Source organism: Protopterus annectens, chromosome 2.part0, assembly GCF_019279795.1.
Source record: "Protopterus annectens isolate FY-2018-M chromosome 2.part0, PAN1.0, whole genome shotgun sequence".
NCBI classification, from domain to species: Eukaryota; Metazoa; Chordata; order Ceratodontiformes; family Protopteridae; genus Protopterus; species Protopterus annectens.
This window is the reverse complement of record NC_056728.1, coordinates 198,829,513-198,854,073: the sequence shown is the minus strand read 5'-3', so window position 1 is coordinate 198,854,073 and position 24,561 is coordinate 198,829,513. Positions and strand designations below refer to the sequence as shown.

Genomic DNA, 24,561 nt, shown 5'->3' with positions numbered 1-24,561 from the left:
ACATTGCTTGAGAGAGTATGCCTTACCCTTTCCCCTGTCTTGAGAGCCCATCTACATTGGCATTGCTAATCCCACTGCTGTGCTGCATGGACATATGATGTGCTTGCAACCCCAGGCTCCATCTTAGCAACTTGGCATTTTGCTGGCTGGCTCTGTTTATCCATGTTAGGGGGCTGTCATAACAGTGAATTTCCTTCCATACAGATAAGGCTGAAGTTTCTGCAGTGCCCTCACTATGGCTAGACATTCCTTTTCTACAGCTGCATAGCATTCCTCCCAGGTTGGAGCCTGCGACTGAGTTAAATCACTGGGTGCTCTTCCCCCTCTGAAGAAATCTGGCTAAGTACAGCCCCCACCCCATGGTTCAAAGCATCCACGTGCAAATTATTTGCTGTAATCTGGACTGGTTAACACAGGGGGTGCTCCTAAAGCTTCTTTAAACGTCTGGAATGCCTGCTCACATGCTGGGGTCCATACTACCTTATATAGGTTCATAGGTTAGTACTAGGCTAACTGCTGTTGCAAGCCATTGTAAGCCTAGTCAATTATCCCTTGTGAGGCTCAAACCCTGCACCTTGTCTTTGTAAGGTAAACACCTTAACCACTAGGCCACCCTCCCAACCCAAAACAGTTAAGTTTATAGTATGGTGCTAAGCTAACTGCCCTTGTGAACCATTTTAAGCCTAGCCAATTATCCCTTGTGAGAGTCAAACCCTGCACCTTGTGTTTGTAAGGCAAAGACCTTAACCATTAGGCCACCCTCCCTCCCAATATGGCCTGTTCTTCCTTGTCAGGTCTGTGTGGGGAGCAGCTATGGTACTATAACTGGGGATGAACTTTCTGTAGTACCCTGCTGGCCCTAAAAATGCCCTTACCTGCTTTTTAGTAACAGGTGCAGGCCATGCCTGAATGGCTTCCACTTTGGCAGGTTCTGACCTTATCTTACCACTCCCCACTCTATGTCCTAGGTAGGAGACCTCTGCCATACCCATTTGACATTTGCTCGGCTTAATGGTCAACCCTGCCCTCCGTAGTCTGCCCAGCACCTCCCTGACATGCTGAAGGTGCTCTGGCCAGGAATGGCTGTAGATGGCAATATCATCTAGGTAAGCAATGGCAAACCCTCCTACTCTTGCTGGGATATGATCTACCAACCTCTGGAAAGTTGCTGGGGCATTCTTCATCCCAAAGGGCATCTTTTTGAACTCATACAAGCCAAAAGGAGTCACAAAGGCTGGCTTATCTCTAGCACTGGGAGTCAAGGCCACCTGCCAGTAACCCTTGGTAAGATCAATGATTGTAAGATACTTAGCCCCACCCAGCTGCTCTAGGGTCTCATTTGTCCTAGGCGTGAGGTAAGCATCTGACTCTGTGTGACTATTTAATTTCCTGTAGTCCACACAGAACCTGGTGCTGCTGTCCTTCTTTGGCACCAGCACCACTGGGGAGGCCCAGGGACTGTTGGACTCTTGAATCACCCCTAGTTCCAACATTTCCTGTACATCCTCCCTCAGAGTCTGTTTGACTCTCTCAGGCACTCTATAAGGGGCCTGCCTAATAGGCCTTTGGGGTCCTGTATCCACCTGGTGCTGCCCCAGGTGGGTGCACCCTGGTTTCCCAGTGAACATGTCCCCAAATTCCTGCAATACTGCCTGGATTTCTTGAACCTGGGTAGGACATTGCTACCCCTTCCACTGAGGTTTCAGCCCGAGCCTCACTGAGGAGATCAGTCCCCAGATCTCCCTCAGACTCCTCCTGCAATCCACTGCAAATGCTCAGCACAAGGGCCTCCCTATCATGGTAAGGGTTCATCATGTTAACATGGTACAATTTGTGCCCCTGCCTTCTGCCTAGCAGTTCCACCATGTAATTAACATCACTTACCTTTCTTATCACCTTGTCGGGTCCCTGCCAAGCTGCTTGCAGCTTGTTGTGTCTTACAGGAATGAGAACCATTACCTGCTTCCCCACAGCATACTCTCTAGCTCGAGCATTCCTGTCATATGACACCTTTTTCTGTTGTTGGGTTTCTGCCAGGTTCTCCTGGGCCAAGCCCATGAGTTCCCTGAGCCTTGTCCTGAGGTTTAGGACTTATGCCACAACAGACTCCTTGTGAGAGTCACACTTATTTTCTCACTCATCTCAAATTAAATCTAGAGGTCCCCTCACCCTATGCCCATACAGCAATTCAAAGGGTGAAAAACCTGTGAATTCTTGGGGCACCTCTCTGTATGCAAACAACAGATGGGGCAAATATTTGTCCCACACCCTCTTAAACTGATCTACAAATGCCCGTAGCATGGACTTGATTGTAGAGTTTAACCTCTCAACAAGACCATTAGTTTGGGGATGGTAGGGTGTGGTCTTCATGTGCTTCACCCCACAGTGCATCCACAGACAAGCGAGCAGGTCTGACATGAAATTGGCACCTCTGTCAGTCAGTATTTCTTTTGGGAAACCTTCCCTGCTGAAAATCTCTAAAAAAGCATTTTCCACCTTCTCTGCCTCAATGGAGGACAAAGCCACTGCCTCAGGGTATCGTGTAGCATAATCCACTACCACTAGGATGTACATTAACTCTGTGGAACTTGGGGTACTCAGAGGACCCACAATATCCATAGCTACCCTCTGAAATGGCTCCTCAATCACAGGCAAAGGCATCAAAGGAGCTCTCACCTTGTCTCCTGCCTTGCCTACCTTTTGGCACTGCTCACAGGTCCTGTAGTACCCTAGTACATCTCTGGAAATTCCAGGCCAGTAAAAGTTCTGCATAATACACCTCTTTGTATGTTTTATGCCCATATGACCTGCAAAGGGAATATCATGGGCTATGGCTAGAAGTGCCAGACTGTAGACTCTAGACACTACCAACTGCTGAACTCTCTCACCTTCTAGCCCTCCCTCAGGGGTCCACTCTCTGTATAGTAACCCTTTGTCCCAGTATACAGATTCCCCCTTTCCTTGAGAATCAGGTGCCTCCCTAGCTACCTGCCTCAGGCCTTGCAATGTAGTGTCTGAGAGCTGAGCCTGTCTCAACTCTCTCCTTGTAACCCTTCCCAGCTCCCCTTCCACAGGAAGTCTGGCATCCTTTTAGAGTGGTGCTTCACTGTCAGCCTGGGTACTACTACTCACCTCTACCTTTGCAGTCACTCTGTCCAAGGGAACATCAGTACCCAGAAGCAGCTGTGGCTCACCTTCAGTCTCACTGCTACAGAGTAGCTCCCTCCCTGAGTAACCACCTCAGCAGTCCTGGCTGCAAGTATGCAGTCTGTCTGGGTCTCCCCCAGGCTACTAGACTTACCTGTTTGTCTCCAAGACTGACTGCGTGTAACTGCACAAGCACAGGGTACTGCACTATCAAAATCATTCCCTGTCAGGACATTTGCAGGTATATCCTCAAACACACCTACTTGCTGGTTACTTTTCCACCCTCCCAGTCACAGCGAACCCTAGCAAAGGTATTTGGAATGGGATCCCTCCTAAAGCCCTGACTGGATTAGACTGCCATGGCAAGTAGTGCTCCTCTGTAACCATTGCAGGCTTTACAGTGATATCAGAGGCTGTCTCTGTCTTGGCAATGGCCTCTTTGCCATTCACTACAATAGGCTATAACTTCTGGTGGTAGTTTGGTACCCTTGTTGTCCCAAGACAACCTACTATTGACATTTTGTCTTTCCCACTTACTGGCTCCCTCACCTTTTGTTCCCCATCTTGCCTCCGTGGACCCCTGTATGCCGCATGGCCCCATTGGTTGCATTCAAAGCATTTAACCCTAGCTCCTGGACTTGTACCTGGACTAGTGGCTTCCCCTGTTACTGGCAGATTCTGTTGGAGCAGTCTGTGCTGCCCACCATGGGTTCCTTTAGACCCATGGGCAGTACTGTGGGGGTCCCTTTCCTGTGCAGGGCGGCCCTGCTTGCCAGGTATAGGTCTCCCTTCTTGCCCAAATGATCTGAAGTAGCATATTATCTATCAGCTAACCAGATCCTCATGTCCTTCAGGCAAAGTTCTAAGGGTTTGTTCCCCCACCAAAAAGTCTGCCAGCCCTTCAAAAGTGGTGACCTGACATCCACTCACCCACCTATGGAAATAAGTGCTCAGTTCAGAAACATATTCACACACGCTGTCATCTGCCTTGCGTCTCTGCTCACGAAACTTTTTCCTATATGTTTCAGGTGTTAGCTTAAACAATTCTAACAAGTGATTTTTAACAGCAGTATAATCAAAACATGCAACGTCAGACATTTTTGACAAAACAGTTACAGCTGTACCATGGAGTAAGGGGTTCAAAAACCATACCCAGAGCCTTTGGTCAACACTATACTGTTTGCATACCCTCTCAAACATTTGAATGAAACTATCAAAATTATCTCCCTCTTTAAACTGCTGAAGAGATTTACTGACCTTTTGTGCTTCTGGGATCCAGTTACTGCCTTCCCCATTACCTGCATGACTCTGGTGAAGAGTCAGCATTTCCCTCTCATGCCTCCTCTGCTGCTCCTTTTCCTCGGCTTCTATCTACAAACGCCTGGCCTCCAACTCAAATCTCTTTAGCTCCAGATGGATTTTTAATCCTCTGCAGAAAGGTTGAGCTGTCCATTCTCCGAGGGTATTATATCTTCACTACCAGTCTGATTGTCCTCCTGGTTGCTGTTTTCTGATGCAGCTGTAACCAAGGCTGCAATCAGGTCTGCCTTAGTCAGGTTTCCATGCACCAGTCCCCTAGCCTGGCATATCTCCACCAGCTGGCTCCTTGTCAGCTTTCCATACTCCTCTGCTGACATGCTGCCTGCTCACTCTGACTAACTAAGCTAACAACAGAAATAAAACAATTGTGATCTGAACTCTGAGTATTCACTGGGTGTCTGATTTAGAGTACAAAACACCTTCAAAGCACACTGTACACAAGCTACAGGAATTCACTCAACCCACACCACTACAAGCCAATTAGTATTTGCCAACCAATTAATATGTGGTGTGGATATCCCACCACTGCCAAACAGTTAGTATGTGACACCCGTGCCCTGGCCAGCAATCAAGGAAGCCTCAGTCCTCACCAGTAACACAAGTGAGGGGCATCTCATATAGAAGGAAAGTATAACAAATACATACAGGGGTTGGGAGGGTTGCCTAATGGTTAAGGTGTTTGCCTTACAAACACAAGGTGCAGGGTTTGAGTCTCACAAGGGATAACTGGCTAAGCTTAAAATGGCTCACAAGGGGAGTTAGCTTAGTACTAATCTATGAACCTATGAACCAGTAAAGTGCAATTTCTCTTGAGAGCACACAGAGATCACAGTCAGTCCAGGGATGGTCGCTCCCTTGCTCTCCATGTCCCCAATAAGACTCCCAACTGGCACAGCTATAGGGTGCAGATCTCAGCCTAGTGGACAAGCTAAAACCTCCAGCACCCTCTCAGTCCAACCAGTGCTTCATGTCCCTGCCCATTTAGCTCACACACACACACACACACACACACACACACACACACACACACACACAGACACACACAGACACACATACACACATACACACATACACACACAGACTTTGAGAAGAGTTTATACAACCACACAGGCACTCCTGGGGAAGGCTGGCACAGGTTCTCCAGCTTTGCCCCTTTTTCACAGACTATACGGTAGTATCAGCTGCCACCACCCACTAATATTTATCAGCTACTCAAAGGCCCTTAAAAGGATGTCCAGTTATTACTGTGCATTGTTTTTACCAATTGATAGTATAACTAAACAGTCAATTCTTATTAGAGTGACTTGCAGTGGGTCTGTTGCATGGTGGAGTTGTTCATATGACTGCACTGGCAGTGTACCATGGTGGAGCTGTTCCCTCTGTCTCTATGAAGCATGACAATCTTGACTGCTGAAGTTTATACCAGTTATATTTAGCTCTACCACCTGCTGTGGCAGGTGTGTAATAAATTGTTACTTGAATTTTTTTTTTTTTACATTGTAGCACTTAGATTCATGGTCTTCATGATTCAACCACATGAGCCTGGATTTCTTTTTGCATCACAGAGTAGGTGATGTCAGTTTGACCAGCAACCAGTCATATTCAGGAAGTGTATCACTTGTAGCAGTTTCACATCATCTCCCCTGACTGATATTGTTACCTTTATTTGCCATACCCTTAAAGGAAAGGTTCTGTAACTGTAATCTCCTGCCTCTGAACACTTCCTTTAAGCAGCATGGAAAACATCTGAGAGAGGAATGGAAGAAAAGTGGGATAAGAATAAAAGAGCTTTAATGTATCATAGAGTGGCTCAGTCATCGCAGGAGAAGCACTGCAGTCCACCATTGTCTGAAGCTGATCTGTATAGTGATCTGCCTTAAACTGTGTAGGTGCACTTTTGTGTGTGTGTATATCACAATAGTCAGAAAGAATTCTGGCTTCTTTGCAGCATCAACAAAGTCTTACTTAAGGTCTTATTTAAACCTATGATCTTCTCAACAAAAATTGTAAATGCAGTGTGTGTGTGTCTGTCTGTCCATGTGTAATTGTGATTGCTGCATGAGTGCATGATTGATTGTGACTGCTGTGTATATGTGAAGGATTGCACTACAGTGGGGAAAAGGGCATAGAGCTTTAACTTGGCTTACAGTATTTTACACAGTGCCAGTACTTCACTTCAGTGAAATGAGATTCGGTGAAATGAGTTTTCAGTACTTTGAGCTTTCATCAATTTGGTCAGGGTGAATTCAGATTCAGTGAAATGAGCTTTCAGTGAAACAAAGTAGACCCATACATACATACATATATATATATATATATATATATATATATATATATATATATATATAAAATTGTGACGGATATGTGTGCATGTGTATGTTTAATTGATTGTGACTACTGAGGGTGTGTGTGTGTGTGTGTGTTTGGTTGTGACTGCTGGTGTGTAGGTGTTGGTGACTGATTGATTGTGACTGGGGAGTATGTACATTTGCCTGCCCATTCTTACACCTCCCCATGCACCCACATTATGTCTGCTGTTTAGTGTTCTGTTGATAGGCAGTGAAGCTTTGCTGTTCTTTTGTGGCAGTTTATGGTTTATTGCATTTGTACCAAGAGTAATGAATTTCCTTCTCTTACCAATGTACAGCTGATCCACAGATCATCCATATCCTAACCATTTCTGAAGTTCAGAACTGTCAATGAGACTGAACTATTCAAGTCTCTACCTGTTTTTCTTGTATTGTCTCGCTGTCAAAACACAGTGTTTGATTACTGTATTAATTGTAGTCTTGAATCATATTTAGTTTCCTATAAATTTCCCACCATTTTTTTACTCTCTTACATTAAAAAATGTTCTATGGTTGTTTCTTCACCAAAAATGTAAACATTTTCTCACTTTTCTTTTTATACAGCACATTACCTTTTACTGGTAGTTTTTTTTATTTCCAGTCTCCATAAAAAAATCTCAACATTCTACTTTTATTGCTGCAATATTTCTTTCTTTAATTGCTGTAATGTTTTCCTCTGGTACATTTTTCCATGGCTTAACACAATATTTTTTTCATTATATTTTTATACCATGATGTTGATCTGCTATTTCATCAGTATTTATTTTCCACATTTTTATCTTCTGTTGATAACTCTCTAGTTCTTCATTAAAACATGCTTTTATTATTTTATTTCTTTTTATTATTTCCCAAAATTCTTCATACTTATTTTTAAATAGTCTTGTAACTAATTTCTTATTTTTCTCATTTATCCATTTCAATACTTTATGCAAATTAAAAGATGCTGCATATACCACTGGATTTATTAGACCTAGTCCGCTTTCTTCTCTGTTCATATACAATACTCCCCTTTAAACTGTATTTAATGTAGAACCTCATATAAATGAAAAAAAATCACTTCTAACAATTGTGTCTCATCTATTTTTGGAATCATATACACACTTGATAAATGTGCTATTTTACCCATTAATACTAAATTTATCAATTTCACCTTTTATAAGCTGATCTATTTGATCTAATATTATCCTTTTCATACTTCCTCAATGAGTGTTATTGACCCAACTTTGGATCCAACTTGGGCACATATCACAGACTTACAGGTCCAACTCTCAAGCTTCTACCCGTAGTGACCCAGCCATCTCATATCTTCACATGAACGAGGATCTCTCTCGGAGCTTAGTGTTAACTTTTTTGTGAAAGTTGAGAGTAGTTTTTGTACTTCTTTTGACCTCAAAAATATATTTTACTCTCTTGCTATCCCCTTCTACCTTTTTGTAGTTTTTGCGTGTTTCTCCATTAAGTCCTATCCTTTTTTTCTACCTTATTGGTATTCTTGAGAGTACCTTTGTTGGTAGGTATCTTGCCTTTCCTTTCCTTGATATTCTGTCCTTCCTACCCTGTTTAAGTGTATTCGTCCTACCATAGTTGGTAGCCCCATTTGCTAAACAAGCAAAAAAACTTTTTCTGGTATCTTTCTCAGTTTTTTTCTTGTTAGCTACTTATGGCCGAAAAACTGACTGGCTTTAAGAAATGCACTTCCTGTGGGCACAAAATTACAAATTCTGATGTCCACAGGGAGTATTTTTATTGTTTAGGAGTGGCACATCTTTCCACTAATTGTTCTAATTGTCTCAATTTTAATTCTCAGGCAATAACAGATAGGAGAAACAAAATTGTTTTGGAAGGACTGCTGCCTCCATCTTCCTCTTCTGTGTCAGTGGCTCAACCCCAAAGTAAACACCTGAAGACCTCTTTGAGCCTAGGAAAAGATCCTTTACTCCATCTCTAAAAGCTTCTTCTTCCTCTGCAGCTTTTTCAGAGCCCCCTAAGAAGATCTGCAGAACTTTGGATCTGACCTCTTCGGATCTTAAAACATAACTGTTGGATCCAGTTGGATCCATCTGTCATTTTAGTGAAGTCTCCTAAGTAGTTTTTGGATCCTCAGTCCCCAGATCCAACTAACAAAACTTACTACTAACTAGATAATGGCTGTCTCCATGAAACTGCTCACCCGGGTTCACAGTTGATCTAGTCTTCCCTCATCTCCACTCCCCTTTTCTTCAAACTATGCTGAGGAGAGACTCGAGGCCTTAGTCAATCACATCTTCCATGAGATCCTCCAGAAGTCTTTCTAAGGCCGACATGGATAGGATGAAGAAAGTTCCTCAGAGCACTGATCCAAATGGGGAGTACTGCATCTCCATCGCCATCTCCTATCAGATCCCTGAACCTTCCCTCCACTTCTCATGTAGTCATATCTCCTTCTCCAGTCTGTACTATGGTGTCCGGAGCCCTTGGATCTGAGAGCCCGAAGAACATTGGTATCAGATCCAGAGATGATTGAGTTTTCAACTCCGACAGTTTCCCTGACTAGTTCGGTTTTTATTCCTAGGGATCAGGATGAGACCCAGAGCTGTAGCTTTTGTGTCAGATCTGGAGGATCAGGATCTCCTTCAAAGTTATTGGAGCTGTCCTTACCCCTTGCAGCCTCAGCACTAGACAGCTAGGGTACGGCTCCCTCCTTTAGGCATGGCTCAGGGGAAGGTTGGTGCTTGGCCACTTCAGAGATTTTAGCCCTGGTGCAACTGGCTAAAGCTTCTCCTGGTCCATCTGCTCTCATGGTTGTGGAGAGGTTTTCTCTCACCCAAAAGAGCTGACCTTTCTCCCATCTTTGGATCCTATTCCTGTTCTTCTTGGGGGTCCAAGCTCTGATCCCATTACTGCTGTTCCTCTGGGATGTCTGGTACCAACTGGAATCCAGTTTCTCTACAGAAAATTCCCCTCTCTTTGGATACCTCCCTAGAGCATCCCACTTATGAGGTTCCCCATAAGAGAACATGCAAAATGGGGCACATAGATTCCCCAATGGAATCTCTCACAGAAGATACTGATTATGAGCAAGGTGAAGGGTACCCCAGATCTCCCCGGAATAATGTCTTCTGTGGAGCCATCCTTGCGATACGTAAGCTAAAGGAAGAATGGTCTTCTGATACCCCCTCCCCAGAGGAATCAGTTTTTCTGGAAGATTTTTGTTCCTGCCCATCTATGTCTTGGATGACTCCCCCAGCAGATGAGCTTTTTGACTTAGTCTCTTGCTTGGCATGGAATGAGATGGACTCTCTCAAATCAATTCCCCATCGCCCAGATGTAGTTTTGTCAAAACTGAAGGATAGGCTGCATTGGAGTAAAGGAGTCCTTGCTGATGCTATGGTTGTGGCAGTAGCTGTAAGAATTTGGTTTTCTATCCTTCATTGATCTTTTTCCTGGACTTAGAGAGGAGGCATAAAAATGTGGTTCTGTAAATGTCATAGTTCTTTCTAGGATCCAGGAACAACTCCTCCAGAGGCAGAGGGGGGATTTCAAATGGAAGACGCCATCCTTGCAGCAGAAGAGGCCCACAAAACTAGGGTTTCTGAGATTCCTTTCTGAATAGACCCTTTCATTGACCCTGAAGGGTTGCCCGACTGCTCACCTCTGGAGGCAGTCAGATGGAGATTGTCCTTGCACCCAGATGCCTCGACTTCTATAACAAAAGACACTTGGGTGCAAAAATAATATCCAGACGGTATTTCATACCATTTTTTCCAGATTCCACCATACAAAAAAATGAAGCTTCCCAATGTTCCACCCAGTTACAGAGAAATGGCAGATCTAGAGATTCAAAAGCTGATAAACAAAAGAGTCATCCAGGAGGTGCCACCAGAACAAAGAGGATTCAGAACATATTCAAGGTTCCTTTAAGTGCCAAGGAAGACAGGGGACCTGAGACCAATCTTGGATCTAAGCAACCTGAACTTATTTGTGAAGATGTCAAAGTTCTGAATGGTAACGGTTCAATCCATTCTGCAAGGACAATTTGATATGCTCAGTCAATCTTTAGGATGTGTACTGTGGCATCAAGATTAGCAGATGCTCCCGAAGGTACCTGCACGTCTGGCTGGGGGCCAGTCACTATCAGTTCAGAGCCCTGCCCTTTGGTCTCATTGCAGCCCCCCAGGATGTTCACCAAGTGTATGGCAGTGGTGGCAGCTCACCTGAGAATGCAGGGATTCCTGGTGTTTCCATATTTAAATAACTGGCTCCTCATCGCCCCAACCAGACATATCTTTGTACAGTCCTGGTGCTATTCGCTCCAACTTTGTTAAAGATTAAGTATCTCCATCAATATCTCCAAATCAAAATTGCAACCATTTCAGAGCCTGGAGTTCATCGGTGCTCAGTTGAACACAGTATGTCAGATTGCCTCTCTGCCTACCCATCATATGGATGCAGTCAAGCTTCAGGTTCTACAGATTCTTCTTCACCCTTCTCCTCCAGCCAGACTGATTCTGCAGGCTTTGGGTTTGATGGCCGCTAGTTTCCCTGGCACATTACTTTATGCATCTTCTCTAATGGACTGTAGCTTTTCAGTGGCCCATTCTACAACATCCTCTATCCTTTCCAATCAAGCTGACCAGAGTATGCAAATATCATCTTTGTTGGTGGATTCAGGTGAATGAAATTTACATGGGTCGTCCTTTTATTCTTCCTGCCCAGTGACCACTGTAACCATGGGTACCTCCAAGTTGGGGTGGGAGAGCATTTCTTGGGATGAACTGTTCAAGACATGTTGTTGCCCCAGGAGACCAATTTGCACATCAACATTCTAGAGATGAGAGCAGTTCTTATTAGCACTGCAGGCCTTTCAAGATGGTCTCCCTCTAGGAATTATTGCAATCAAACCAACAATGTCTGTGGTTTGATACTTAAACAAGGGGGAAGCAGCTCCTACCCCCTTTGTTGAAGGTCAATGAGATTGTGGCAGTGAGTGATCTCCTTCAACTGTTTAATACTGGCAATGCATATTCCACGGAAATCCAACATATTAGCAGACGAACTGAGCAGGTCCATTTTGTTGCCTCACGAGTGGTCTCAATATCAGTGGAGAAGAACATTTTCCATAATTGGGGCCAACCTTGCTGCAGTTTTTTGCATCAACTCACAACAAGTCCAGCAGCTATTTTGCTCTAATCCACCCTCAGGTGGAGTCACCGAGAGATGATCTAGTCCATGTTTGGCCATCTAGTCTCCTTTATGCTTACCCACCACTACCTCCGATTCCAAAATTCTTATAGGAAAACAGTCAGTTGAAGAGCTCAGTAATCCTCATTGCCCCCTTCTGGCCTTGCTAAGTGTAGCTCCCCTTCCTTTGGTCTCATCTTTATTGTCCTCAGTGGATACTGGACCCCAGTCCAGACCTTCTTTTGCATCCCTTGTGGATTACGCATCCCAGTATTCCAGGTCTCAAATTAACTTCATGGTATCTCCAATCCCATTAATAGCTAGACAGCCCAGACTTTCCTCCCCAGTTTGACACATACTTTTCTCTTCCCAAAAAGCTTCTACTAGGAAGATATACAAACATAAATGGAAAAGGTTTTCAATTTGGGCTTTGAGATGAAAATTGACCATTTTACCTCATGTATTTCTTCATTTCCAGAATTTTTAGCTTCTGATTTTTCAATGGGGTGCTAATTTTTCCACAATGAAAGTACAACTAGTGGCCATAATAATTTTCATTCAGGAAAAAAAGCTTCCTCTCTAGCTTCTTCCATGTTGTGCAGGGCTTTTCTAAAAAGAATTGTGCAGGGCTTTTCTAAAAGGTACCTTCTTACTCAGGCCCCCAATGAAAGATCCATCTCCTTCTTAGGATTTGAAAGTTGTACTTCAGGGGTTGACACAACAACCTTTCAAGCCTTCAGCCAAAACTGATTTTTGTTTTGGAAAACAGCATTTCTACTAGAATAACTTTTGCAAGGAGAATTTCAAAACTCCAGGCTCTATCATTCAAATCTCCGTACATTGTCTTTCACAAAGACAGAGTTACCATATGGACCAACCCTTCCTTCTTATCAAAAGTAGTCTTTAAATCAAATATCAGCAAAACAATTCATTTGCCTGTTTTCTTCCCTAAATTTTCAAATAAGAGAGAGTGCATGCTACATCTTTTATATGTACACAGACTATGTTTTTATCCATACAGGGCAAAATGATTTTAGGAAAGCAGACCAGTTGTTTGTTTCTTTCTCACTGAACAGACTAGGAGCACCAGATTCTAAAGTTACTCTGGCCAAATGGATTACTGATTGCATTTCCTTTGTATGTACTCAGCATGGCCTCCCCCTATCTAAGTCTCCAAAGGTGCATTCAACTAGATCCATGGCCACTTCTTCTGGCTTCTGGTCTAGAACTTCCATTGATGACATAAGCACAGCAGCCACCTGGTCTAATACTTATACCTTTAGTACTTATTGCAAACTAGATTTGACTTCTAGAAGCAGAACTGCTTTTGGTGTGGCAGTTCTGCAGAATATCCTTCCATGAGGGCCACCCAAGATTCACAGAGCTGAGGACTCTGTGCCATACATTTAAGAAGAATGAGAAGGACAACAACATCAGATATTAAAGTTATGTACTCACCATAACTATGCGTCTCTGTTGCTCATTTTCATTCTTCCTCACCTCCCCAGCCTCATTTCCTCTTCCAGTCATCTTTTGGAGTGATGTTATGGATATTTTGGAATCTTTAGTTCCAAGTCTGAGCCCTTGCTTAATGTTATTTCTTTTTTCATTCTCTATCTTAGGATCTATCAGACAGCAAACTCTATCTGAGATATTGTAGCTTGGTTGGGGCATTATGGGTAGAGGGAGGAGCTCAAGTGTTGGATCCGTAAGTTTGTGATATGTGGCCAAGTCAGATCTGAGATTGGATTTATAACCCATAAGTTGAGGAAGAAAATGAAAATGGGTAACACAGATGCATAGTTATAGTGAGTACATAACTTTAATTTTTCCATGAAGAACAAATTTCTTTTAATTTTATAAATAATATTTCCCATTGTGTTCTTTACTAAAATGTATACCTAATGCAGAGCATTTGTTCTTTTTAAATTGTATACCTAACATTTTTACTATATCTTCCATTCCTTTGCTTTTATCTTTATTTAATGACATAACTCTTTCTTTTAGACAATCAACTACACAAAGTATAGCTTCTCTCATCCATATTCTATTTTTAGTTGTTGTTATAATATCATCTGCATATGTTAACACTGGAATTCCTATGCCTATTAGCATTACATATTTTGCATTTTTAATTTTACAGTTCACTTCACTAATTATCAAATTCATAACTAAAGCAAATAAAATATAACTCATAGGATATCCTTGTCTATACAGTCACTCATCTCTATGTCTTTACTTATCCATCCATTTTCCAAAAGTCTTATTTTATTACTACCATATGCTGTCATACAAACTTTCTTAATTGTATCGTTAAAGTTGTATATATTCATTAATTCCCATAACATCTCATGTTCTATTGTATGAAAAGCTTTATTAACACCACCAACCCTAAGTTTTACATCCTCTTTTCTATTTACAATATCATCCACATTTTCCCTTACTATCATGAACAATTCCTGATACTGTTTTCTTTTCATACCATATAGACTTTTTTCCATTACATTATTTTGTCTTATTTTTATATATTTTCTTGTTTATTTTCATAAACGTTTTGTAATCTGTATTAAACACTATTGGTCTGCAGTTCCTTATATCTTCTTTTTCCTCCTTTTTTCCTTATGAATTTTAATATTCCACTAAACAATTCTTTATTATTCACCAGTAGAGGATATCCTCTAGGGTATTTAAGTTGTTGACTGGCGGAATGTGTCCACAGACGATGTTTAAACATTTATACTGGTTAATCTGTAATTTGATTGAGGAGTTCAGCATTGTTGAACTGGAGTGGTTGAATGGTGTCTCTATTAACAGTTAGAGTGTTTTTGTAAAGGACTGCTATCCCACCTCCTTTCTTAGTAGTACGGTCTAACCAATGTATATTATATCCTGGGGGTAGTACCTCATTGTTGGTAGTACTAGGTTTTAGCCAGGTTTCCGTAAGACACATAATCTCTGGAGAGTGGGTTGCTAGGAGGGCGTGTAGGTTGGGAATCTTATTGCTAATACTTCTAATATTTAGGTGAAATGCTAGGAGAAAACTAGTGGGAGTAAAAAGGGGTAGCTTTACTGTGGGGGTTGTGGTAGGAGAGTGGAGGTTATTGGGTGTGGGTGGGCCAGGTTTGGGATGAATATCCTCGGGTGTTATAAGGTTATAGTTACAGGATATTCTAAGCTTTAGGAGTTTGTTTATTAGTTTTATATAGTATTTGTCTTTAGGATTGTGTTTTGTGGTTTTACAGGGATGATGTACTATTGAGCGTCGTATATTCAGTTTGCTGGAGATGACACAATGTTTGGTGTTGTGTGTGTAGTCATGGGTGTCTGTTTGATCTTGTGGGTAGTGAATACCATGGTCAAGTATTTCTTTGTAGGCAGTAAGATGGTAAAATAGAAACCATATAGGCATTAGGGTAATTAGTATTTTTTTACTTGTTTGCATTTTGTTAGGGGGGGGGTGTGCCAAATTTGATGGTCGATTGTGCTAACAGGATGTGGAAGAGAAGAAAAATGGGTGGGAGGACTGTTCAATGACTGGATCTTAGTATGAGGGGAGTGACTGAGCATAGTTTAAATGTAGGAGTAGTGGGGGCGGGTGGGAGCAGAGTGAGCCCGAGTGCAGCGAAGGCGAGCTGAGTGGGGCTAACACTGACTCCAATTATTTCCCTGTGCTTATGGTATGTTAAGGTAACGTTTTGGCTGTATTTAGATTTGTTTCTTTTTGCACCAAATTTTTAGGCTATTTTTAATCTATAGGTTATACACTTGCAGGATAAATTAATAGCTGCAGGGTATAATTTTCTGGGCTATGTGAGAGAGTGCAGGGTGAATTTACTGTTGTAGCAGTTTAACCTGTTTGAGGAAAAATGAGGGTGGGGAAGAGAGAAGGCAGTAGGAGTGGTTAGAGGGGGACCTTGATTGACTGAAGACACCACACCAGAGGCAAGTTTAATGTAAGGGCCTAAAACCTGCACTCATGACTTAATGATATTTATGTTGAGCAGGAAAGACAGACCAACAGTATACACTTTTGAGGATTTTTACAAAGGTTACTTGTTCAATGTCAGACAAGTAAAACTTTGATACAGGAAATCTATGTTTGTGTAGAAAGCCTGAAAGGTACAAGGTATACCTGCAAAAATTAAGGTCAGAGACACTAATGTAAGAGTCAGTGTACTTTAATTACAGGGGAAGGAGGTAAACACTCAAGTAGAAAAGAGCCCTATGGCTGACCAAAATAGTGACTCACTTAGTTACACAGCACTGTTAAGAGTAAGCTTAACAATTGTTTTTATATGTGTAACCTACTCTGTTTAATTGTTGGGAGAAAAACAGTTTTTGTTGAGGGAGTGGTAGCCAAATTACAATCTTGTAGACACCGTTATGCAGCAGCTGCAGTATGCTAGTGGAGGTAACTATATACACACATATATATATGTGTACATATATATATATATATATATATATATATATGTGTACATATATATATATATATGTGTGTACATATATATATATATATATATATACATATATATATACATATATATATGTGCGAGTATATATATATATATATATATATATATATATATATATACATACACACACACACACACACACACACACACACACACACACACACACACACACATATATATTTCTAGGCTTATATAGGCCCTAGGGCCAATAGCCTAGTACCTACCGATACATATGTGTGTGTATATATATATATATATATATATATATATATATATATATATATATATATATAGATGTGTGTGTGTGTATGTATGTATATAAATGTGCATGTGTGTATGTTGGGTCTGTGTCACCGTGTTGAAAAGCAGTATATTGAAAGATATAATACTTATCCACTGAATGCCCCACCCCACAGGACCGATATTAGCACTCATTTCCAAGTTTCACACATATATCTTCACACTTGTTTTTTCTTTTAGATTGACTTCTATTTTCTCAAATATTTCCTAATTACATCTTTTCTTATGGGTTATGATGATCTTTTACAACGAGTGTACTTTATTGTTTTAATTTCATTCTATGAACTGCAGCTTGTGAATCCTTTATCTGTTACAACCTCCTTTTCCCATTTTCTTCATGAGTTTGGGGTATAGCATCAGGTGCCATAAGCTCCCTCAATTTGGAGCCTCTCTTGCCTTCTTTTACACTCATGCCTGACTGTCACAGCTCTTCTCTCACACAATCCATCCTTTGCTTGGTTGAGTGTCCTTGTTTCTTCTGCCTTCTTCTTGTGCCTTCCAAGTCATCTTCACCACAGTGTTCTTTTTCAGCTTGTTATAGCTATCCAGATATTTGTGGTTTGTATAGGTTCACATTATGTAAACTGAATCTGAATATCTGATTAGTTTATATGTCTTTCTTCTTTTTTAGACTTTCTAATAACTTTATTTAACTGTAACCGTATTATGTCAGTGTGGCAATTTTCTCCCAGGGCCTCCGCTGAAAACGGGTATTATCCCATTTGGACTTTCCCTTGTAAACAAATGTAAAATAAGCAAATAATGATGATTATAATTACTGTGAGGTGAGAGAAACAGTGATCAGGCATCTAACTCAGGATAAATATATATATATATATATATATATATATATATATATATATATATGTGTGTGTGTGTGTGTGTGTATATATAGCATATTTGCAGAGAAATGGAACAACCACAGAAAATTTAATTTGCATAGCTGCAGAGATAAAATAGGTTCATAGCTAAGTACTAGGCTAGCTGCCATTGTGGGTCATCTTAAAGGTAAGAATCAAACCCTTTGCTTGGTGTTTGTGAGGTAAACACTGTAACCATTATGTCAACCCCCAACTAAATGGTTTATTTCACATATGAAAATCATAACCTGTTTCATGTTTGCCATTATCACTGGAAAGGACCATTGTATCGTGATGTCAGGTATCATTCTGAAGGTGGCATCTATCTGGACACATACTGGTCACAATATGTGATCTCTATCTAGCATCCCTGCACACACACTACAGTTTCTTTATGATTAATATAGGACAATTATGATTTTTCTTATTTGTGACAACATCTCTGCAAGGGGCCACAGCAACATAATGGGTGAGGTATCATTATGAAGCTAATACCAGACCACACACTTTGATCTCAGTACATGACCATAGTGTGGCACACCCACAGAGATATTGCAGTTAGCTTATACGTCAGATATAATAATTATGATTTGTCATGTTTGTGTCAATATCACTGCAAAGGAACATGGCAACAAAATGGGTGTTATCTTTTAGAAGCTACCATCAGCACAGACCAAATAAACCCAAGACATAGCTCTGCAAACAGTTCTAGAGAAACAATGCTTTGCGTATGTTTCAGGTTTGTAGATGATGATAGTTTTCATACTTTGGCCCATATCTTTGAAAAGGAACATTACAACATGATGAATGATTCATTTTGAAGCTGGCATCACTATGGATAAATCATCCACCAATGTGTTATCTTTATTTAGTACACCTGCAGAGATAGAACAGTTTGGTCATACTGGGGAAGTATGATACGTTTCATATTTCTATTAATATATCTTAGGAAGAAACATGACAGTGCTGCTTTAGGGCTCATCCTGAAACCAACATTTAGGCAAGCATTTCACCCATCAATAGTCCTTGTCTACACAGTATGGAGAAAGAGGTATTGTCACTTATTTTAATAAATATGCATAAAATCTGAGGTTATTGCCAGATATAAAATCATACTTGTCAACTTAATAAGTGGTCTGAGACTGCAAGGACTACTCCTTTTGGGGGAATGTCACAGCCACTTTCCAGCACAGTGTAGGCACATATTTGATTAGTTAAAGTTAATACATAGCAAGGCTGTTCATGTTAAACTTACTTACGTTGCACAGTGACAATATTCTCAGTGAAAACATTTGCAGAGGTGCACCTTGTGGCAGAGCACCAGCTATCTCAAGGTCAGGGAATAATGTAGTGACCACACCCTCTGAAAGGAAAGAGAGGAAAAAATTCTGCTAAACTGAAGTATTATATGGAGGCAGTACAGTTAATACATATATAGCTAGCTTAATCCAAGAGATGGAAGAAGGACCACAGTGAGTCAGAGCAGGAGATTATGAACTATTCTAAGAGCAGAGAGAGGGTAAAAAATTTTTTGGAATATAAGTTGAAAATATGTGTAGTATGAAATATACTGATAGAGAATCACAGTAATATGATGTATAGAACAAATTATCAAAAACTAGGAGTACACTGATAAGCACATTATAAAACCATCACTTAGTAAGCATTCATAAAATTAATGAGAAAGTCAAAAGACTGTTTTATATACCAAAGTGTCTGCAACTGAAATTATATTCATACATATTTTCTAAAGGGCACAAGCTCAACATACAGTAAGCTAATCCAACTAGAATAAAATCAAATTTAAGTACAACACACTACCAAGGTCTTTTCATTGTTCTACAGAGTCTTAGAACAACTAGAAGTGTAATAATATATGACATGTACCTGCTCTGTGAAAGAAGCTGGTAACCAAAGGGAGGGGGATTTAGCAGTACATTGTACTGCAGTGACCTCTGTATGCTCAGGTCACTTATTATAGCTAGCAATCATTTTATGTATTTGTACACTCTAAATTGGCCCTAGGTGTGAGTGTGTGCATGTGTGTGCCTTCTGTGGAAGGTTGGGCACCGGGCTGGCAACTCAACACCGTAAAACTCCGCTGCCAATCATGAGCAGACAGATGATCCGCTGTGGCGACCCCTAACCGGGAAAAGCCGAAAGAAGAAGAAGTAGTTACAACTACAACTTACTGCTAAACAAAATTCCTACAAAAATCTGTAATGCACCTTAAGCTGACAGCCCAAGTCCAAAAATACTGCAAAAAGTTCAACCCAAATTCCACCAAAACCTTTTATTGAAAACATGAAAGTCTGTGACAGTAAGTGCTTTCATCTCGACTACTTCCAAGATTGCTGCACACTGAATAACAGTTTAATTTTAGTTCTCCCAGTGTGAAAACAGAAACGCAGAAAATAGAGGTAGTGAATTTGTCTTTCTGAGGAAATTTTAGTTACTGGTTACAAAGTGCAGTGTCAGGATGCCAGTGAACCTGAAAGAAAATCAGCTCAAAAGGTGAGGAGAAAACAGCAGCTGTTCAGCAAAAAGTAATTCAAGCTCCAGCTTTGGTGAAAGACATGACTTGCAGTAATCTAGGGGGAAAAAGAAGTCAAATGTACTAAGAGCTGATTAAAATAAATGAAACACTGAAGGAGTATATCAACTTACCTAACAAAAGGCTGGGGAAAAAATAGAAGACGCTTTAAACAAATATTCAGATAAACTGATAAAAATGCAAAAATCAGAAGTTGAAATGAAGAAAGGGCTTGACTATGAGACTGCTGAAGAAGAGAGTTTTCAAAAACTGGAAAAAATTAGAGGACAAAGCACTTGGGGAAAACCTGAGATTTTCCGCTGTACAAGAGAAGCTGGAAGGAAGAGGCTATATTAATTTTATGAAAGCGAAAATAAGCAGCTGCACCGGTATTCCACAGCAGAAGTTCTTACTTGAAAGGGCATATTGTGGATATGCTCCAAACCTGACTATGAGAAAGCAGCTAGGATAAGATGCAATCCTACTGGCAGAGAGAGTTAATTCTGACAAACTTGTGACGGATGGACAAAATACTAAAACTTGGACACAGTAGACTGTTTGTGGATAATGATTACTCATTATACCCCAGGCAGAAGAGGAATAAATTTATTCCAGCAATCAAGGAATGTCAGGAAGCATGTGAGAGATTCAAGCTGCTCTGTCCAGCTAGCTTCGGAATATTTTTTCTTGGAGGTTCAAAGCCCTTTTTTGATGCAGAACATACTAAGGAGGAAATATAAAATTTGCCCAACAAAAAGTTAGTTATCAAACAGAAGGTGACTGCTTCTTATTCTTCTTAGAATAAAGCTCGTAGAGAAGTAGTGCCGGTGGAACCTTTTCCAAAGTTCTAAAGGAAAATACTTCAGAGACAGAGAAAAGCACAGGAGTTGACTAGAAGAATCAGGAGTACATTGGAAATAAAGCAACAACTAGTGATGGGAGATAGATATCAACAGCAACTCAGAAATTAATGAAGAAATGTGGGATTATAAAGCATCCATCATATTTGTGAAATATGGTGGAACAAGGCAACCTGAAAATATTGGACTTTTTGACATTTTAAATTTGCAGGGGACTCCAGACTATGCCCTACTTCATGTCATTAATGTTTGGAAGAACATTTAGGAGAGGGGAAGAGGAAGGAAAGTGGTATCTGTAAATAAATCAGTTTTTGTTCTTAACAGTATTTTTTATAAAACATGACATATACTGCATGTGATACAGTAAAGCAATTTCATTTATTTTTGTGTGTTGTAGGGATGGTCTCAGATGTTAATGATTTTCTGAATGAATGTGAGGTATTAAAAAATATGTTAAGAAAGAGAGGATACCCTGTAGATTTTGTGGAAAACATAATAGGGGAAGTAAAAAGGAAAAGAATTGAAGTTTCTTTAAGGCTGTGTTGATCACTGGTACTGGACTTACGACTACAGAGGGTTCTAGTGAAGTCAACATATACAATAAAGCATTGATTTTACTGTTCAATATTGATTTCTATGAAATTTGTAAAATCATTTGTAAGTACTGGACAGTATTCAGTATAGATTCTGAGGTACAAACCCTGATAAGCATAGAACCTGTCGTAGTTTACAAAACAAGACATCTCCCTCAAAGGAATGTTAGAGAGGGACAGTAGTAAAACTACAGGAGGTGGTAGTTTGAAATGCAGGATGTGTTTTAGTGCCAATAAATGGTTGACAACGACACAGAGTTTGAAACTGTGGCTCATTAAGACCAAGGAAGAAATATTATTGTTATTCCAAAGGTGTGATATATATATATATATATATATATATATATATATATATATATATATATAGAGAGAGAGAGAGAGAGACAGAGAGAGAGAGAAAGAGCACTGTGTCAATCCTGTAATGGATTTTATGTGGGAAAGACTAAAAGGGTATTATTTATTTAAATTTGTGAACCGGGAGTGTCCGACTGGACATAGGTCCATTTTCAGCGGAGGCCCGGGGAGAAAAGCTCCACAGTTAAAATAAACAGACAGTATTTACAGTGGATTACATAGTGATTAACAATTTACATAGCAATTACTTACAACATATTTACAGATGAAGAACATAGTACATCAGCAGACAACTAGAATCTTTATCTGTGAAGTGCATACCAGACATTAACAAATGTTACAAGAAGAAGAAGTTCATGCTGTATAATAAGTACTGGCTTATGAGCATCTGAGCTTGCTATAGTCAAGGTAGTTAGTGAAGTGGAAAGAAAGGTAGTGGTTGGATGGGGTGGATGATATTAGAGTGGGATTTGCAAGGGCATAACCAGCATGTTTTTAGTTGCGCTTTTAGTAAAGTTTTGAAGTGGGTGCATGATGGTATGGAGGTAATTGTGGGTGTGAGTGAGTTCCATAATTTGGCTATGGCTCAAGAGAATAGTGCTTCTCCTGCAGAGTTATTGGCTTTAGTGGTCTGCAAGTGATTTTTGCTGCTGGATCTTAGTGGTCTGGTGGTGCGATAGGGTTGGAGTAGATTCTGGAGGGATGGGACATGTAGTGGATGGTTTACTAGTTTGTGGGCGAGTGAGAGTTGATACCACTGAAGGAGGTGAGAGAGTTCAAGCTAGCCCAGTTCAGCAATTGAGAGACAGTGGTGACTACGGTAGGATGCCCCTGTGGCGAATTTGGCAATTTTGTTGTAGCAGGTCTCTAGCTTGTTTAGATCACATTGCCTTAGGTTGGTATATATTGGAGAGGCATAAATTAGGGTGGAGATAAGATGGGAATTTGCTATTGAAATCTTTGCTGCTTTGGTGAGAAATTGCTTATTTCTGTATAACGCTCCTAGTTTTTTGTGGACTTTTTTTATAGTCATGGATATGTGAATGTCAAATTTTAGTTTATTGTCTATTTCCACTCCTAGCAATTTGGTGTGTTCAGTTGGGTATATAGTGGTATTGTCTTTTGCCGTGATGTTAAAGTGAGAGTTGTTTTGAGTATGTTTGGTGAGTTGGAAGATGAGTAGTTTAGTTTTGTTTGGGTTGAGTATTAATCGGACATTGGATAACCATGTTTCAACAGAGGAAAAGGCTTCCTGTGTGACTTTTTGCAGTTTTGGTAGGGACTGGGCTGAGCAGATGATGGTCGAGTCATCTGCGTATTGTATGAGTGTGCCATGTTTGGTGGCAGAGACTAGATTATTGGTGTAAACCGAGAAGAGTAGGGGTCCAAGGATGGATCCTTGGGGAACCCCTATGGAGACAGGTAGTTCATAGGTTCATACTAGGCTATCTGCCCTAGGGCATTTATAAGCCTAGCCAGAGTGTGTGTGGCTTTCACCACCCCTTAGGATGAGAATACTATACCCATTAGTTTGCTGTGCCTCTGTCCAGCAGTGATACAGAGATGATTCCCGGGGTAAACCTACGATCTCCCATCCACTTGTCAAGATTTCTCTTGAAGTGAGTCAGTGAGGGGCTCTGCCTCACATGGACTGGGATTCTGTTCCATAGTGTAGGGAGTCTTTGGGTGATGAATCTGTCCCTCCAGCACGTCCTATTTATATCCGTGTTGAGGTTTAAGTCTCTTGCTCTCGTGGCTCTGGTGGATTTGGATTTTTTGAGGTGGAGCATGTCCATTAATTCCGGGTTGGACATGGCCTTGTATGTCAGGCACAGATCACCTCTGAGCAGACGGTATGTGACTGAATAGAGCTGGAGTTTCTTCAGTCGGGCATCGTATGACATATGTTTGAGCCTTTATCCTTTTGGTGAGGAACTTTGGGGTCTTTCCAACTGCTGCAGGTGTCGGGTAAGGTACATTCGAATGGGGCGTTGTACTCAATCATTGGTCTGATAAGTGAAGAGTACAGGGTACAATGACCTCTCCTGATATGGATGTGAATCCCTTCATGATCAGGTGGGCAATGTAGAAGGTCTTCCTAACCACTTTGGCAATGTGAGTGTCAAAAGAGAGGTTACTGTCAACTTGGGTCCCCAGGTCCCTGATAACTTCTTCCATGTTTAATGGATTACCACCTATGTGGTAATTAGGGGTTACCTTGTTTTTCCCAAAGGGTATGACTATACATTTTTTGGCATTTAGCTTAAGGCCATGGCTCTGGCACCAGTTATCCATTTCTATGAGACCTCTCTGGAGGATGTCTGTGTCTGATGGAGTGTCAATTATGGTGCCCAGTTTGCAGTCATCTGCAAATTTTGTCAGCCACAATCCCCCTATGTTTGCCTGCACTTCAGAAAAATAAATGCTGAGCAAGAGGGGGCCCAGGACTGAGCCCTGTGGGACACCGCTCGTGACCGGCTTAGAGTCTGACATGGCACCAGCAACTCTAACCCTGTGTGTTCTGTCCTTGAGACAGTTTGCAACCCATCTTGTGACATATGGGTTTACATCTAAGCTGGTGAGCTTTTCTATAATGCCCGAGTGGGTTATT

General features: G+C 40.9%; 1 protein-coding gene across 4 annotated transcripts in view; it reads left to right on the top strand.

Moving 5' to 3' along the window:
* The window catches only part of BIN1 (bridging integrator 1), a 2,421,789-nt gene that overhangs the window by 1,545,771 nt on the left and 851,457 nt on the right, over positions 1 to 24,561 (top strand). The gene's annotated exons all lie outside the window — the stretch shown is intronic.